At 42.8% G+C, this 14382-nt stretch overlaps 1 long non-coding RNA gene across 1 annotated transcript; it reads left to right on the forward strand.

Moving 5' to 3' along the window:
- Positions 1-9097: 9097 nt before the first annotated feature.
- Positions 9098-12388, forward strand: LOC135475522 (uncharacterized). The gene is made up of 3 exons (XR_010445056.1): positions 9098-9408; positions 11099-11196; positions 11693-12388. It is a non-coding gene; the product is annotated as an uncharacterized LOC135475522 (long non-coding RNA).
- Positions 12389-14382: the final 1994 nt, after the last annotated feature.

Raw genomic sequence — 14382 nt, forward strand, 5'->3', positions numbered from 1 at the left:
AAACGTGATTGTAAAGGCTTACTGTTTACGCTTATTAATTAGTAGAATCTTTGTGAACTTTGTCTGATATAAAACTTGGCTGTAAGTGCTTGAAGAAGCTTACGGCTAAGGCTTACCTGTTATCCGTATCATTGAGAGCTTTCCCATAAACGAAACACTTAATTGCAAATGCCTGGAAAGGTGTACTGTTGATGCTTGTACATAACCTCTGTATAACTTTCTCTGAAGTGAAATTCGTGATTGTACACGTTTAAGACCGCATACTGTTGATGCTTAAATATTAACACAATCTGTGTGAACTTTTCATGAAATGGGTGATGTGATTGTACTCATCAAATTAATAAGACCTGCTAATTAAATCCCAATCCAAAAACTCTTTCTCGGTGTTATCACCGTTTTACCCACATACTGTCTGTTGCTGTTTTCTTACAAGGCATGAAACTGTGAGACGCAAGTTGCATTTGATTCAAAGATTTTATGCGTCTTATAGAGGCCTGAACTAAGCACAGTCACGTGGTGTAGGCCTATATACGCCTTTATAGTTTCGTTTTCACTGTAAGGAAACTTTAGAAAACGGTTGTCCTAAATTATATTTATGGAAAGAATATTTTTTGTCTCGTTATTCTTTTTTTAGTTTATGGAGTAGGTGTAATTCGCTGTGAGCAAACTTGAGGAACTGCTTTCTTAAAGTTGACGTACCAGAAGTTCATTCTTAATTTATGTTTCTGAGATATATTTTTTCCTGGTTTTTCTTCAAATTGTACCATTGTTTCTAAAGATGTTGTTATTGTTAAGGAAAGCGTCGAAATCGAAATACGGATTTGTTAGAATAACTCTTTTTGTCTTCTAAAAACGCTGGACGTTTTGTTTTACAACACAGCGGAATGCTTAAGATGATTTGTCTTTCTGTTATTTTCGTATATGTGATTACCTTTTGTTTTGACCTTTGTGTGCACACTTTTGTTTGTGTTTTTGATTTCTGGAGTAGGCCTATTCCATTGTGGTTAGAGGTAAATCCATCTTACAGATTTACGTCATACTGTCGTTGTAGGCTACGTATACCATCAGCTTATAAACGTTGTTATTCACATTACATGTATTTTTGTAAAATCCAATAACCGGTAACTAACTTAGGATTTGAAGAAAAATTACCGTGTATTTTTAACTTGTATACGCAAAATATGATTACACAAGAAAGCTGAAAGATCAGCGTTGGCCATCACACTATAAATACGGTGTTAGTGTGTTTATTTATGTTGTTCAGTGAAAAATTGTTGCTCTGTTCAGATGATTATTTTGTGAAGTTTGATCCCAGACGAATGGCAAGAAGACATTTTTACATCAGGCATGACTTCATGTGACAATTACGCATGCGCAGCAAAGCGACACAAATATGTGTAATGCTTTACTCTGGATACAGAACCCTGGTGTTAAGTGGTGCATAAGTGACATTTACGTGGCATATAAGACAAACCTGCATGTGACAAGTGGACACCACGGCGAACTGGGAAGAACCGAAATATAAACAAACAGAAATGCGAATGTAAAAATGAAATGAGAATTTAAATATTTCAGCTAGTGGGCACAAAATGTCTATGTAGTCAACAAAAATGCATAAGCCGAACTTGTATCAGACTGGCCATTTCCGGTAATTTCTTTTTTCACTTTAAGTCTTACTTATTACATCTGTTTCAATTAATTGTTTCGGATGCGATTTGGAAGTAACGAGTGTATAATTTGTGTTAGACCCATGTTTGATTTTCCAACTTGGGTATTGAAGCTTGGGAGACAACATACAGGTTTGACTGTATTTGTATGCCCCCTAAAACCTACACCAGATGTGTGCTGCTATTATTATCTTAATATGTACATGGTGTTTAAATTTACAGTCGAAACTTTATGCAACTGCGGTCAGGTTTTACAGGTGTGAAAGTGCCCGTGGCAGCCACTGCGACCTTGGCACTTGACAAGTCGCTGAGGAACTTGCCCACGTTGACGTATGCACGTGTGCACATATTGGTGGAAGGTTTTTAACGAACCAACTGCAATTAATGCACAGCTAAGTTGCATCTAGGCTAAGGCCATCTAGGAAGGTGTGGTTTGTTTCCTAATTAGACCCTATAAATTCATCATGTGTGTACGGAGTGAAGCATCATGTAATGGCAGAATCTTTCCGGCCTAAAATTATTCGGACCTAAGCGGTATGATCTGTTGTTCATCCCTGCCTTTGTGATGACGATTTGTGTCCGTACTGATTACGTAATACTCCTGTATTACAACGATGTATGATAACGATGGTCAGTCCAGCTGAGACTCCATTGTGCGGGAAAAGCTACCCCATTGTGTGAGTAATCTGATGTGTTCCCCCGGTTTCCTTACACCTTAATGCTGGCGTCGTCGTATAGGTGAAATATTCTGGAGTACGGCGTGAAACGTCACTCAAAGAAATAAATAAATACACATTCTCCATTTTCTTGCCACGTGCGCTGTACAGTGAAAACAGACTGTATGTACGTGTAAGACAGATGTAGCAGAAAGTACCAAATATCTAAATAGCTGTAACTGTAATTTATGTATCTATATGAACCTCTGTCTGAAATTACAGCATTATTATTATTATGATCAAATTGACTGATAAATTGAACTTCCGGAAACCTCCTTTACCTAGACACTTGTAAATGCACGGCTCACTTTTCTGATGTTGTCAACTCTAGGTGTTTAAAGACCACCGCAATTTGCATTTAACTGTCATATGATTACTTAGGTTGCATTTATTTCATAATAACCTATTGTATATATTTAAATCCCGATATTTTGAAAGCTTAGATTAAGCTAATAAGTAAACTTGTATTAGTATTTTCCAAATTTATTATGTCATAATGTTGCTCAATAAAGTATACCAACTCAAAATGTTATGCCAGTACTTTTGAGATTGTCTTATTCACTTTAAAATATTCCCGGTAGAACTGGGAACATGTACGGCCTTCAGTAATTGCCAAGCCGAGGGCTTAGCGCGGCGCAAAGACCCAAGGACCTCCCACCAATGCGGTCGCTGTGAGCTTCCTCTCCGGCCGTACGTGGAACGGTCTTCCGGAAACCTTCGAATGGTCGTGGGTTTCCCGTGGCCCCTACCCCATTTTCTCCCACCATAATGCTGGCCGCCGTCGTATAGGTGAAATATGCGTTAGTACAGCGTAAAACATCAATCAAATTAATTATTATTATTATTAACTGCTTGATTGATTATTTGAACTTCTGGAAACCTGTCTCCTTTATCCAGACGCTTATAATTTCACCGCAATTTGCATTTAACTGTTAGCGCGCCAGCGCTTCGCAACGACCCAGCCACAACCCCCCCCAATGCGGTCGCGGTGAGTTCAAGACTGGGGTTTCCTGTGGATGGTTATGAGTTTCCTCCGGTTTCCTCCCAACATTATGCTGTCCTCCGTCGTGTAAGTGAAATATTCTGGAGTACGGCGTGCTTCACTGTTGCCACTGTGTAAGTGTTCTTGTGGTGATGGCCTCCTGGTGGTGGCGTGGACGTATGTTAGCCTGATAGCTCAGCGGAGTATTGACAGATGCCTTGTGTTAGCCTACTTCATTGTTGCCACTTTCCGAGCGTTCTTCTCGTGATGCCACTTCCTGAGCGCTCTTTTCGTGTGTGGGTTTGGTGTTTTAGTGTTTTACGCCGTACTCAAGAATATTTCAATTATACGACGGCGGCCAGCATTATGGTGGGAGGAAACCGGGCAGAGCACGGGAAAAACCCACGACTATCCGCAGGTTGTTGACAGACCTTCCCACTTTCGGCCGGAGAGGAAGCCGGCATGAGCTGAACTTGAACTCACCGCATTGGTGAGAGGCTTCTGGGTCATTACACTGTGCTAGCGCGCTAACCGACTGAGCCACGGAGGCCCCTTCGTTCTTTTCGTGATGGTGATGTGGTGCGTATGGGCTATGTGCGTGGAGTGGTGTCCCAACCCTGTAAAGTGCCGGTGTTGGCATGTTGCCACTTCCTGAGGGCTCTTGTCGTGATGGTGATATTGTGCTTGGAGTGGTGTCCAAACCCTGTCGGATGCCCTGTGTTGACATGTTGTCATTTCCTGAGGGCTCTTGTGGTGATGGCGATATTGTGCTTGGAGTGGTGTCCCAACCCTGTCGGGTGCCCTGTGTTGACATGTTGTCACTTCCTGAGGGCCCTTGTCGTGATGGCGATATTGTGCATATTTGTGCGAGGAGTGGTGTGCCAACCCTGTCAGATGCCTTCTGTTGGCATGTTGTCACTTTCTGTGGGCTCTTATCGTGATGGCGATATTGTGCATATTTGTGCGTGGAGTGGTGTGCCAACCCTGTCAGGTGCCCTGTGTTGGCATGTTGTTAGCCATTATTGGTTCACATTGACACAGCAGTATATTTGCTTCTGTGTAGTTAGAATCCGTGTCCAAAATGACACCGTTTTGAAGCGAATTCCCAGATTATTTAGACTAGAATCCAATTGGCCATCTTTGAGTGAGTGAGTGAGTGCTTGGGGTTTAACGTCGTACTCAACAATTTTTCAGTCATATGACGACGAAGGAATCATTAGGGTGCATGTACGTGTAATGTTCCTCCTTGGTGCAGGACGGATTTCCACCGCTCTTTTATTTAGTGCTGCTTCACTGAGACGACTTACTGAAGGCAAGTAAGCCGAGCCATTATACTGATACAGGTCAACCAGTCGTTGCACTATCCCCTTCATACTGAACGCCAAGCGAGGAAGTTACAACTTCCTCTTTTAAAGTCTTAGGTGTGACCCGATCAAGGATTGATCCTGGATCTACCGGTCCCGAAGCGGACGCTCTACCAACTGTGCTATCCGGGCCGGTGGCCATCTTTGACGTCACCTGCTCAGTCGTACCCAGGCAACAGATTTTCTGTTAAAATTAACAGATGATTTGATTGAGTGTACGTCTTTAATTATATTCCGAAGAATCTCCTTCCACCATTAGGTTTTGCATTCTATTAAAAGCACTTTAGATTAGTATTTTTTTTTTTGGAAACAGAATAAATACAGCTTAATTACATCAAAATATGATTGAGAGCTGACAGTTTGAATTTGAAAGAAAAACTCGAACTGCCTGAATTTTCACGGCTTCCAAGCAGTCTTGCCCCATTTTTTTTTTAGCTTGGTGGCGCCATCTGCCTCCGCCCGGTCTTATCATTACAACTTTTTATTTCAAAATTTGCCTTACGAGGGAGGACTCTCACTAACCTGCTGATGGTCGTTTTTCTGGGCACAGCCCGGTTCCCACCACCCATAAGGCCGGTCGCCGTCGTGTGATTGAAATATCACCAATGAATAAATAAATCAATGAAATAAAATGAAATAAAATAAATAATAAATAATATTTAATAATAATAAATATTTCAAAATTTTTATGTAACCTAGGTTCTGGTTTGCAAAACTGGTAGTTTGGAATACACGGTCACCGACAACCCTACAGGACACGGGGATGTGGTTAAAATCTGTTCCTAAAGAGCAAGCAGACGCGATCAGGGCATAAAGTCAATCAGACAGTGGGTCTCTCGTCTGTTACCACATGTATCTCCACATACCGGGGAGCAGGACACTGGTCATCAAGTGCACCCGGGTTACACTCCCCCTGTCCAAATCTGCTACGTAACTGATCAGGGGACATTCCAAGTTACAAAGTCCTGTTTCAGTTTGGTGAACATTCCTTGGCGAGGATGAGGAATAGACCAAATCATTCCGTGATAGCGGCTTCTCCCAGGCGATCGTAGGTCAACGTCCGTGGAGGAACGAGGGAGTACAGATTCTGTAGTTGTTTCCGGGTCACTTTTGGTTTCTCCGATGGCAGATGGGGTATCTGGCGGTTTAGAGCCTTCTTTTTGCTGTGAAGTCTCACTATCCAAGCTCAAACAGCCAGTGTGACCTGTCTTGTCATCTGGAGTAGGCTGTTGCAAGTCATCTTGAGTCTCAAAAGACTTTTGTGATGGTACGAATTCTGGCACAGAAGGATCTAATGTTGATGAACTACAGGATTCCCTATCAGTCGCAGGGGCTGGCGAGAGGGGCACTTGGCATGGGGCCAACTAGGATATCCTCTGGGAATGACAAATGCAATCCAAAGCCACGTTCAGATTCGTCGTCTGCCGAAGATCCAGATTTTTCCCGTCTGACACTCTGACGTGTCCGACATTTGAACATTTGGGGGCGGGTCTCGGACGGGAATTTCCTTGCAAAAGTAGCCAATTGAAGCCAAATGTTCCTGTGAAGGGTACGAGCGGGACCATCCTTGTTTTCAGGCTGGACTTAAGGTGTTGAAATCCAGATATCTGCCAACTTGTGCTTTCCCTGCAAGCCAAAATTCTCATGAATACTCGATCATTCTTCTCTACAACAGCACCTCTTACCTTTCTATTATATTTCGTCTTGGTGTCTCCAGATTTCCCAGATCTTTCAGTAGCCAACTTGTAAGTTCAGTTAGTTGTTCACGCGGTTGACCAAACATACTCAGAGTGTTTCACGTTAGAGATGGTTTTGTTGGACGAAACTTCAAAGGCCAAGTCTAACGGTAGTCTGGTTTCTCTTCCAAGCATAAAGTAATACGGCGAAAAGCTTGTGCTGTCATTCTCCCAGCAGTTGTAGGCATGAACTAAAGATGCAACATGGTTGCTCCAACGCTGTTTCTTCTCTCCCTCAAGAGTTCCAAGCATGTTCAGTAATGTTCGGTTGAATCTTTCACGCTGCGGATCACCCAGCGGGTGGTATGGGGTGGTGCGTGATTTGAGAACTCGCCAACATTTCTGTTAATTCTTTTATGACTTTACTTTCAAAACCTCGCCTTGATCCAAATGTAATCGTTCTGGCAAACCATAATGGACACAGAACCGCTCCCAAAGAGTCTTGGCTACTGTGCAGGCTGTTTGGTCTTTAGTCGGGATGGCTTGAGCGTATGAGGTGTAACGATGCGTCATCACTAAGATGTCTTGAAGTTTCCACTATCCGGCTCAAGGGAAAGAAAATCCCTATATACCAATTCCAACGATGAGGTTTTGATGTTCACAAGTGGAGCTGGTACCTTTGGCAAAGTTTTTCTGCCGATGTACCCAGGGCATAGCTTCACCCAGTTTACAATATCTGTGGACATTTTCGGCCAGTAAAAGCTGGCTCGGACGAGTTGGAAAGTTTTTTCGACTCCCATGTGTCCTGCATTGCCGTGCAACCCACGCAAGGCAGCTACTCTTGAACCCTCAGGCAACACCAACTGAACCGGTCAGTGGGGTCATTACAATTTGCCCTTCTATACAGGATGCCATCCCTCAAGCAGAGTCTGTCAAGTTGACGTATCAAGATTTGAGCTCTGGTGGACAAGGTAGAGTAGAAGTTGATCTTGTACCAGTTTCAACCATCCGTACGAGTTCTCGGATGGACTGATCATTTGTTTGATGTTGTCTCCAATCAACACTTGGCCTCTCCCAGGAGCTGCGAAGTCTTCAGGTATAGCATCTGTATTTGTTGACATACATTGTACAAACGCTGGCTTCTCTGTCTAAAATTCATTGAGATGGCTTTCATAACTTCTTTAGGACACACCTGAGATTCTTCTCGTGTGAGATGCAATCAGGTGCATTTCGGCACGGTCTTCTTGAAAGAGGATCAGCATCGGTGTTTATCCGGGTTTATAGTAGACACTGAGATTAAAATCAGGCAATGCACCAAGCCACCTGTGACCAGTGGCGTCAAGCTTAGCAGTCATCAACGCGTAAGTCAAGGGGTTGTTGTCAGTGTAAACCTTGACGTCTTTGGCCATGTACAAATACCCTCCGAACTGATCTGTTACACTCCACTTCAGGGCCCAAAATTCACGTTTACGTGCAGGATAGTTTTTCACGGACTTTGAAAGGCCTCTACTTGCATATGCCACCTGTCGCAGGTTTCCGTCATGATCTTGACACAAGACACCCCCTAGACCATCCCTGCTTGCATCAACATGGACGGCAAAAGATTTCTTCATGTCAACGAAAACCAAAATTGGGGCGAAGGTAATGTGTTCTTTCAGATTTCCAACTACGATCTGGCATTGATCTGTAGCTTTTGGAGAAAATCCCTGAGTTTGTATCAGTTATGACTGGGCAGGAGTTTGGCCTTTTTCCATCAGCAATAATCAGGGCAAGGGTCTCAAATGAATTGCCGACACCACTAAAGTCTTTGTCAAATCCAAGACTGACAAAAGCTTATCCCAAGTAGGGTATTTTTCCATCCCCTCCATGCCAAGCAGTCAAATCTTGACGAGAGTTCAATTCACGGTTCAAAGTTTTGAAGAAACTTTCAACAATGGTCACCTGGGAGCCACTGTCCAACAAACAGTCTGTCCGTTTATTGTCAGTAAAGCACGTGGTTAGAAACGGATCACCAGCAAGGCCATCAGGAATGTCTGTTCCAGGAATTAGTTGGACCGGGCTTTTGTTATTTATTTATTTATTTGATTAATGTTTTACGCCGTACTCAAGAATATTTCACTTATACGACGGCGGTCAGCATTATGGTGGGAGGAAACCGGGCAGAGCATGGGAGAAACCCCCGACCATCCGCAGGTTGCTAGAAGACCATCCCACGTACGGTCGGAGAGGAAGCTAGCATGAGCTGGACGTGAACTCACACCGACTGCATCGGTGAGAGGCTCCTCGGTCATTAGGCTGCGCTAGTGCACTGAGCCACCGTGGTTTTGTATGGAGCTCTTCCCTGGTGGGCACCGGCTGACCCCTTTCCTGGTGCTCCTTCTCGTCTCCCGAGAGGATGTGACTCAGCAACGTTCAGTTTACCATTTCCAAGTTTGCATCCAAATGGGATGGCGATTCCCCATCTCTCTGACACATTACATGCTAGCGTATAAACAGTTCCTCTGTAGTCTCTGTGCTGCCAAAAGCCATCTCTAAGGCCATTAAGTAATCCTTTGGAGTCGCATCAGGCTTCTCTCGTTTTAAGTGATTGATGATATCTAGGGCTGGAGATCTTAGGGCCTCTCTGATCCTCTTCCGTTTTTCATCATCTGGACACAGACCCCCATTACAACTTCCGTTTTTCAGTAGGGACGATTGTAGTTCTGTGTATTTTAGGGTGTAAAGTCTTTTTTTGCTGCCAGCCTGCCGTTTTTGGTGCACAGGTGCATGCTTAGTATCAAAATGATGGAAATTGTCTAAGCTTTGGGCAGGTATGAGTTTTAATGGTGAAAGTTTGAAATTCTGGGCGAGAGGACACAAGGAGACAGGTGGTGATGAGGCTGCGAGTGACGTCCCCTTGGCGTTGCTAGGCACCCCTCCCAGCTGCCGGCATGGAAAGGTCCAGATTTTGACGGTCAACCTATGTCAAGATTTTTACAGCTTCTTTCTCACATGCTGGGCCAGGTATGCACCAAAACTTATTGGCCTCGGAATGTTTGGGACTGAGCTACAGCGCTAAACGTTAACATTGTCGCTTATGGAAAACTAATGGGGGTCTGTGGCCTGATCTGTCCACTTGTGCCAAAACATGTAATATGTCACTGTGTGCTCAGATTTCGCAGCAGCCTGATAATATTTGGTGGGTACATCTGCGATGTGGTTTGCATTGACATGGAACTTGATTGAGCAGTTTTAAAGCTTTTTAATTCTGTATTTTCTCCACATATCCATTTTGTCTAAAAATCGGCTAAAACGCTCTGTGGTCAAGGGTAGTACAGGAGTATAAACAGACTGGAACAAACACAGACAACGTTTCATTGTTCCTGGTTTTTAAAATGTCTCTTTTGGGGCTGACATTTGATAAATAATGCAGAATTTGAGTGCTGCGAGTGAAATTGGAGTATGTGGCTGATAGATAGAGTGGTGTGATTAAGGATGGTCAGTAAGGCCTTGCATCACATATAAGGGCCCAGCCTCACACAGGTGGATAAAAACACATCAGCAGATTAATTTACTTGGCTAGAGTAGTAGAGAGGGCCAGTGTGCATTTAATTTACAAACCAAGTCAGGTTCCTCCCATGTGTGCCACCACACACTAGGTAAATGTGCTTCAAATCATCCTGCAGGTCACAAAACATTAAAAACAGGCATCTCTGCTGCAACACTGTCTGCTGTTTTGGGCATAGACTTGAAGTGGACAAGGTAAATTTTCCTCTTTAAACTTAAAAATAAACTACTGTAGGCATGTAGTTTTCATTGCATGTGTATATTCATTCCTCTGACAAGTTACATGTGCACTCACACAGTATGTGTGGCGTTGGAACAAAAATGATCAATTTCAAGTTTCTAGCATACATGTAAGTGTGATCTGTTGGAATATTGCCCTTGTGAAAATGAGTCTCTGCCCCACCAGGTGTGTGTTTCTCCACCAGAACATAGTACGCTGTTCCTGCGACATCTCAAGGAGTTTTTGTTTTAGTATCTGGCCCAGTGTGGCATCCACCTCCCTGGGCAACTGGGATTTTTTTTATGTTTCCAATGTCCTCACACACAAGTTAGAAATTAGACAGCTACATATGGCTTTCACATCCTAGTTTAATACCTATTGAGCTTTCGTCTTGGTTTCCCTCTTTAGATCTTGTCTCCCAAACATAGCGTCAGTGAACTTTGCCTGGTTTATGCATATATTGAACTGGGATCTACCTAGGTGAGTGGGGTCTGCTAGCCGTTCAGCTTCCTCAAAGGCCTGACCATTCGGATGCAGTCTTCAACTCCCTTGGCCGACCTAGAATCCCCGTCATTGGTCCGGTACTACACCATGACACATACCCCTCCAGCCCCCCCCCCCCCAACCGGGGAAACGTCACAGGTTTCTCATATATGTACGGACAGTTTGAATGTCCATTCCTCATGCCCACCCAGGAACACCCAGTGTGGAACCTGATTACGGATGTAATTTCTCACTGATTATTTGAGGATTTCTGTGTTGTTACAGGTTAAAAAGTATAGCTTTTTCCCCTCTTCTTGGGTCCCTTCAACATGTCTTGGGAGGGTTGCCTTGCTGACTGTCTGAATGACCAATGTGCATGTACTGTGTGGCTTTATTTTTGTAAGTGGCAAATTCATATTTCTCCCCTCTACTTATCTCTTGTAGATGCCAGTGTCACACTTTGGTGTTTGTTATGTGGAAAGTACTAATTTAGTCTGAGGCAACAACACAGGTGGTGGGATTCTTTTGCACTGTGAGTTGAGGTAAGCCAGCCAACCAATGGCAGCCATGGGGGGAGACGGGAAAGGGGGGTAGTGGGGGGGGGGGGAGTGGGTGATCTTTTAAAGGGTTTTATCATGTGAATCACTATGTAAAAGGGATACTAGTCTTTTCTTTAGCCCTATCCATGGAAACTGTGCCTATGAGCATTTCTATATCAATTTGGATGCATATGTTTACTTTGATGGTGATCAAAATGTACTTTTCTGGAATTTTGAAACTCCGCTTTGCTGCCCACCTGTATCACTTTAAGTCAAATTTTGCACAAAGTTGCTAAAAGGTATGTCCTATATTTTGTAAGTGAATTGTCAGATAAATTACCTGTCTTTTGATATATATTTTGACACTTTTGGCTTTTAAGTATTTTCTTAACACTGCTGTAAACAAGAAAATCTACTTGAAAATCCATAATTTTCTAAATGTTTGTCAATGGAAAATGTAAAATACTTTGTCATTGGAATTTTTTCATTTTTCTTGCAGATATACATACCAGCTTTCCAAAACATTTGACCTGGTTAAGATATTTTGAACGGTATGTGCACTACAGAGCTTTGAACTTCGTGCTTGAGGACGGACAAACAGACACATTTCCAAGATAGGGGTACCCCAAGTTAAATTCCTCCTACTCAAAAGTTTTTGCATGTATCAAGCTGTAACTTTATGTGTGAGGTTTAGAGGTAGTAAGCATTATGTGGTGCAAAAATTATTGATTTTGAAAAAAGTTGGCTGGTGTGATAGGACACAGACCCCCATTACAACTTCCGTTTTTCAGTAGGGACGATTGTAGTTCTGTGTATTTTAGGGTGTAAAGTCTTTTTTTGCTGCCAGCCTGCCGTTTTTGGTGCACAGGTGCATGCTTAGTATCAAAATGATGGAAATTGTCTAAGCTTTGGGCAGGTATGAGTTTTAATGGTGAAAGTTTGAAATTCTGGGCGAGAGGACACAAGGAGACAGGTGGTGATGAGGCTGCGAGTGACGTCCCCTTGGCGTTGCTAGGCACCCCTCCCAGCTGCCGGCATGGAAAGGTCCAGATTTTGACGGTCAACCTATGTCAAGATTTTTACAGCTTCTTTCTCACATGCTGGGCCAGGTATGCACCAAAACTTATTGGCCTCGGAATGTTTGGGACTGAGCTACAGCGCTAAACGTTAACATTGTCGCTTATGGAAAACTAATGGGGGTCTGTGGCCATCTTCCAACCTTGTCCATTCGTCCCACTGACCTTTGAGTTGCACATCCCAATTCTCATACACTTCTTTGTTCTTGTACAGAGGGTTCTGCCCGGAAAGAACCGCAACTTCCTGTAACTGGCAGTGAGGGTACACTTTGTTAACAGAGTGGGTAACTCATAACTGTCGTTCTGTTGTCCTTGATGGGAGCCTGAAGGCCGTAAATGGGGGAAACTTGAACGGTCCTCAGTGTCTAGATCGCTGGCCGAAAACTTTTCGCTTACACCAAACTTCGTATCCGCGGGCTTTACCACACTGAACATGATGTTCTCACCGTTTATTTCCAGATGGAGAGTTTCATAAGGGAATGTGTCTGCCTGTTTGTGGGTTATAGGGTGAATCACACAGCTTTATCAACAAGAGCAATCCTTTTTCTGCCCCAATAGGCTTCTCTCACACTCTGCATGACCATGTGGCAAACAAAGACCTGTCCACAAAAGGAGAACACTTGGGCAAAACTGAAAGTGACACATATAAGTAAAATGTCCATGGTCAGAGGTTACATCTAAAAGGTGTGTCAAGTTTCATATATACACATATTTAATAAGCTTCTTTATATGATGCCAATGAAAGTAGCTTACCTAAACTCTACAGCTGTTTGTAGAAAGATGCTCAGAATATCTATACATATCGTCAAATATAATGTATTGTTTTTTGTTCTGAAATGTCCACACTAGTACTCTGCGAAGTTCACATTGTTACATGTACTTCTACAAAGGGCTGGTGCATAACACTGCAAATTTCACAGTGAGGTACAACTGACAAGGGCTTACTGATACCAGTACTTGAAGTGAAGATCCAGTCTGCCAAAACGGTAAGCCTCACGTTGGCAGGTACGGACAGAGAGTTCAGAATCACTGGCGATCTGCATTGTGATCAACCACATAGATGGCGCTGTTATCCTTATGTACATCTATCTATCGCGTACATGGTATTTAACAACATAGATGGCGCTGGTTGCCGAGTGTAACCGTCTGTCTTGTAGACGGCTCTTATACAGACCAGCATGTCATGTGTAACATCATAGATGGCGCCTCTTATAGTATGATATCCTTATATATTAACGGGAAAAACGTAATCGTTCTTTACTTTTGAATCACAATCTGTTCGGTTTAGGTCTGTAACGCTCGTCATTTTCGAACTGTATCTAATACCACTTAACCTGGGGCTAGGGGCTGTACAGGTAGCCATGCTCATTACATCTGCATCATGCCTTTATGAACAGTTGCAATCAAAGCGCGACTGAGATACCTTGTTTAATTGTTATTTGACCTGGAACTCATTCATGGACTACAAATTTGAACTTTGATATGGAATTCATGCCTGGAATATCTACTGTCTGCCCGGCATCATTGAAAACTGACGACCGCTTCTCTCTTGTGTGTTATCGGCTTTATTTCCTATTTGTATAATTTCTTACATATCTTGATACCATGGTAAGTTCAGAAATATGACCACAGTTCTTTCTGATATAAAATCCTCCTTCTTGCACCAATCAACCGTGTATCGCTGGAGGTCACTTAAAGACATGACGAGTTCGATCTAGTGGCTTTAAAAGTTGAGAAATGTGGTTTTACACAGAAACGTAAGTTTGTACTTGTGAGTGAATGGTTCAATGTCCGAAATGTGGATATCAATAAACTAATCTGTTGAAACTTGTTGAGATTTGTGTGTCTTTACTGTGAATGAACCCTACATAGTAGAAACTGTGAAATTTTTGGAGTGGCTTTGTTACTGTGCAAAAAAATGTATATTCCAAAAATATGAAGATGGTAATAACAAAAGAATAGTGCATATAATTCAAAACAACTGCCACGGTCTGCATATGTCGACGACATTAAACAAAATGCACATGAACATTTAACCCATACATATATATGGTTCAGAAGTCATGAAATGAGCAAATTTGTCAAAACATCATTCAGCCAAAAAAGTAGAAAT

This window comes from Liolophura sinensis, chromosome 9 (genome assembly GCF_032854445.1).
Source record: "Liolophura sinensis isolate JHLJ2023 chromosome 9, CUHK_Ljap_v2, whole genome shotgun sequence".
NCBI lineage: Eukaryota > Metazoa > Mollusca > Polyplacophora > Chitonida > Chitonidae > Liolophura > Liolophura sinensis.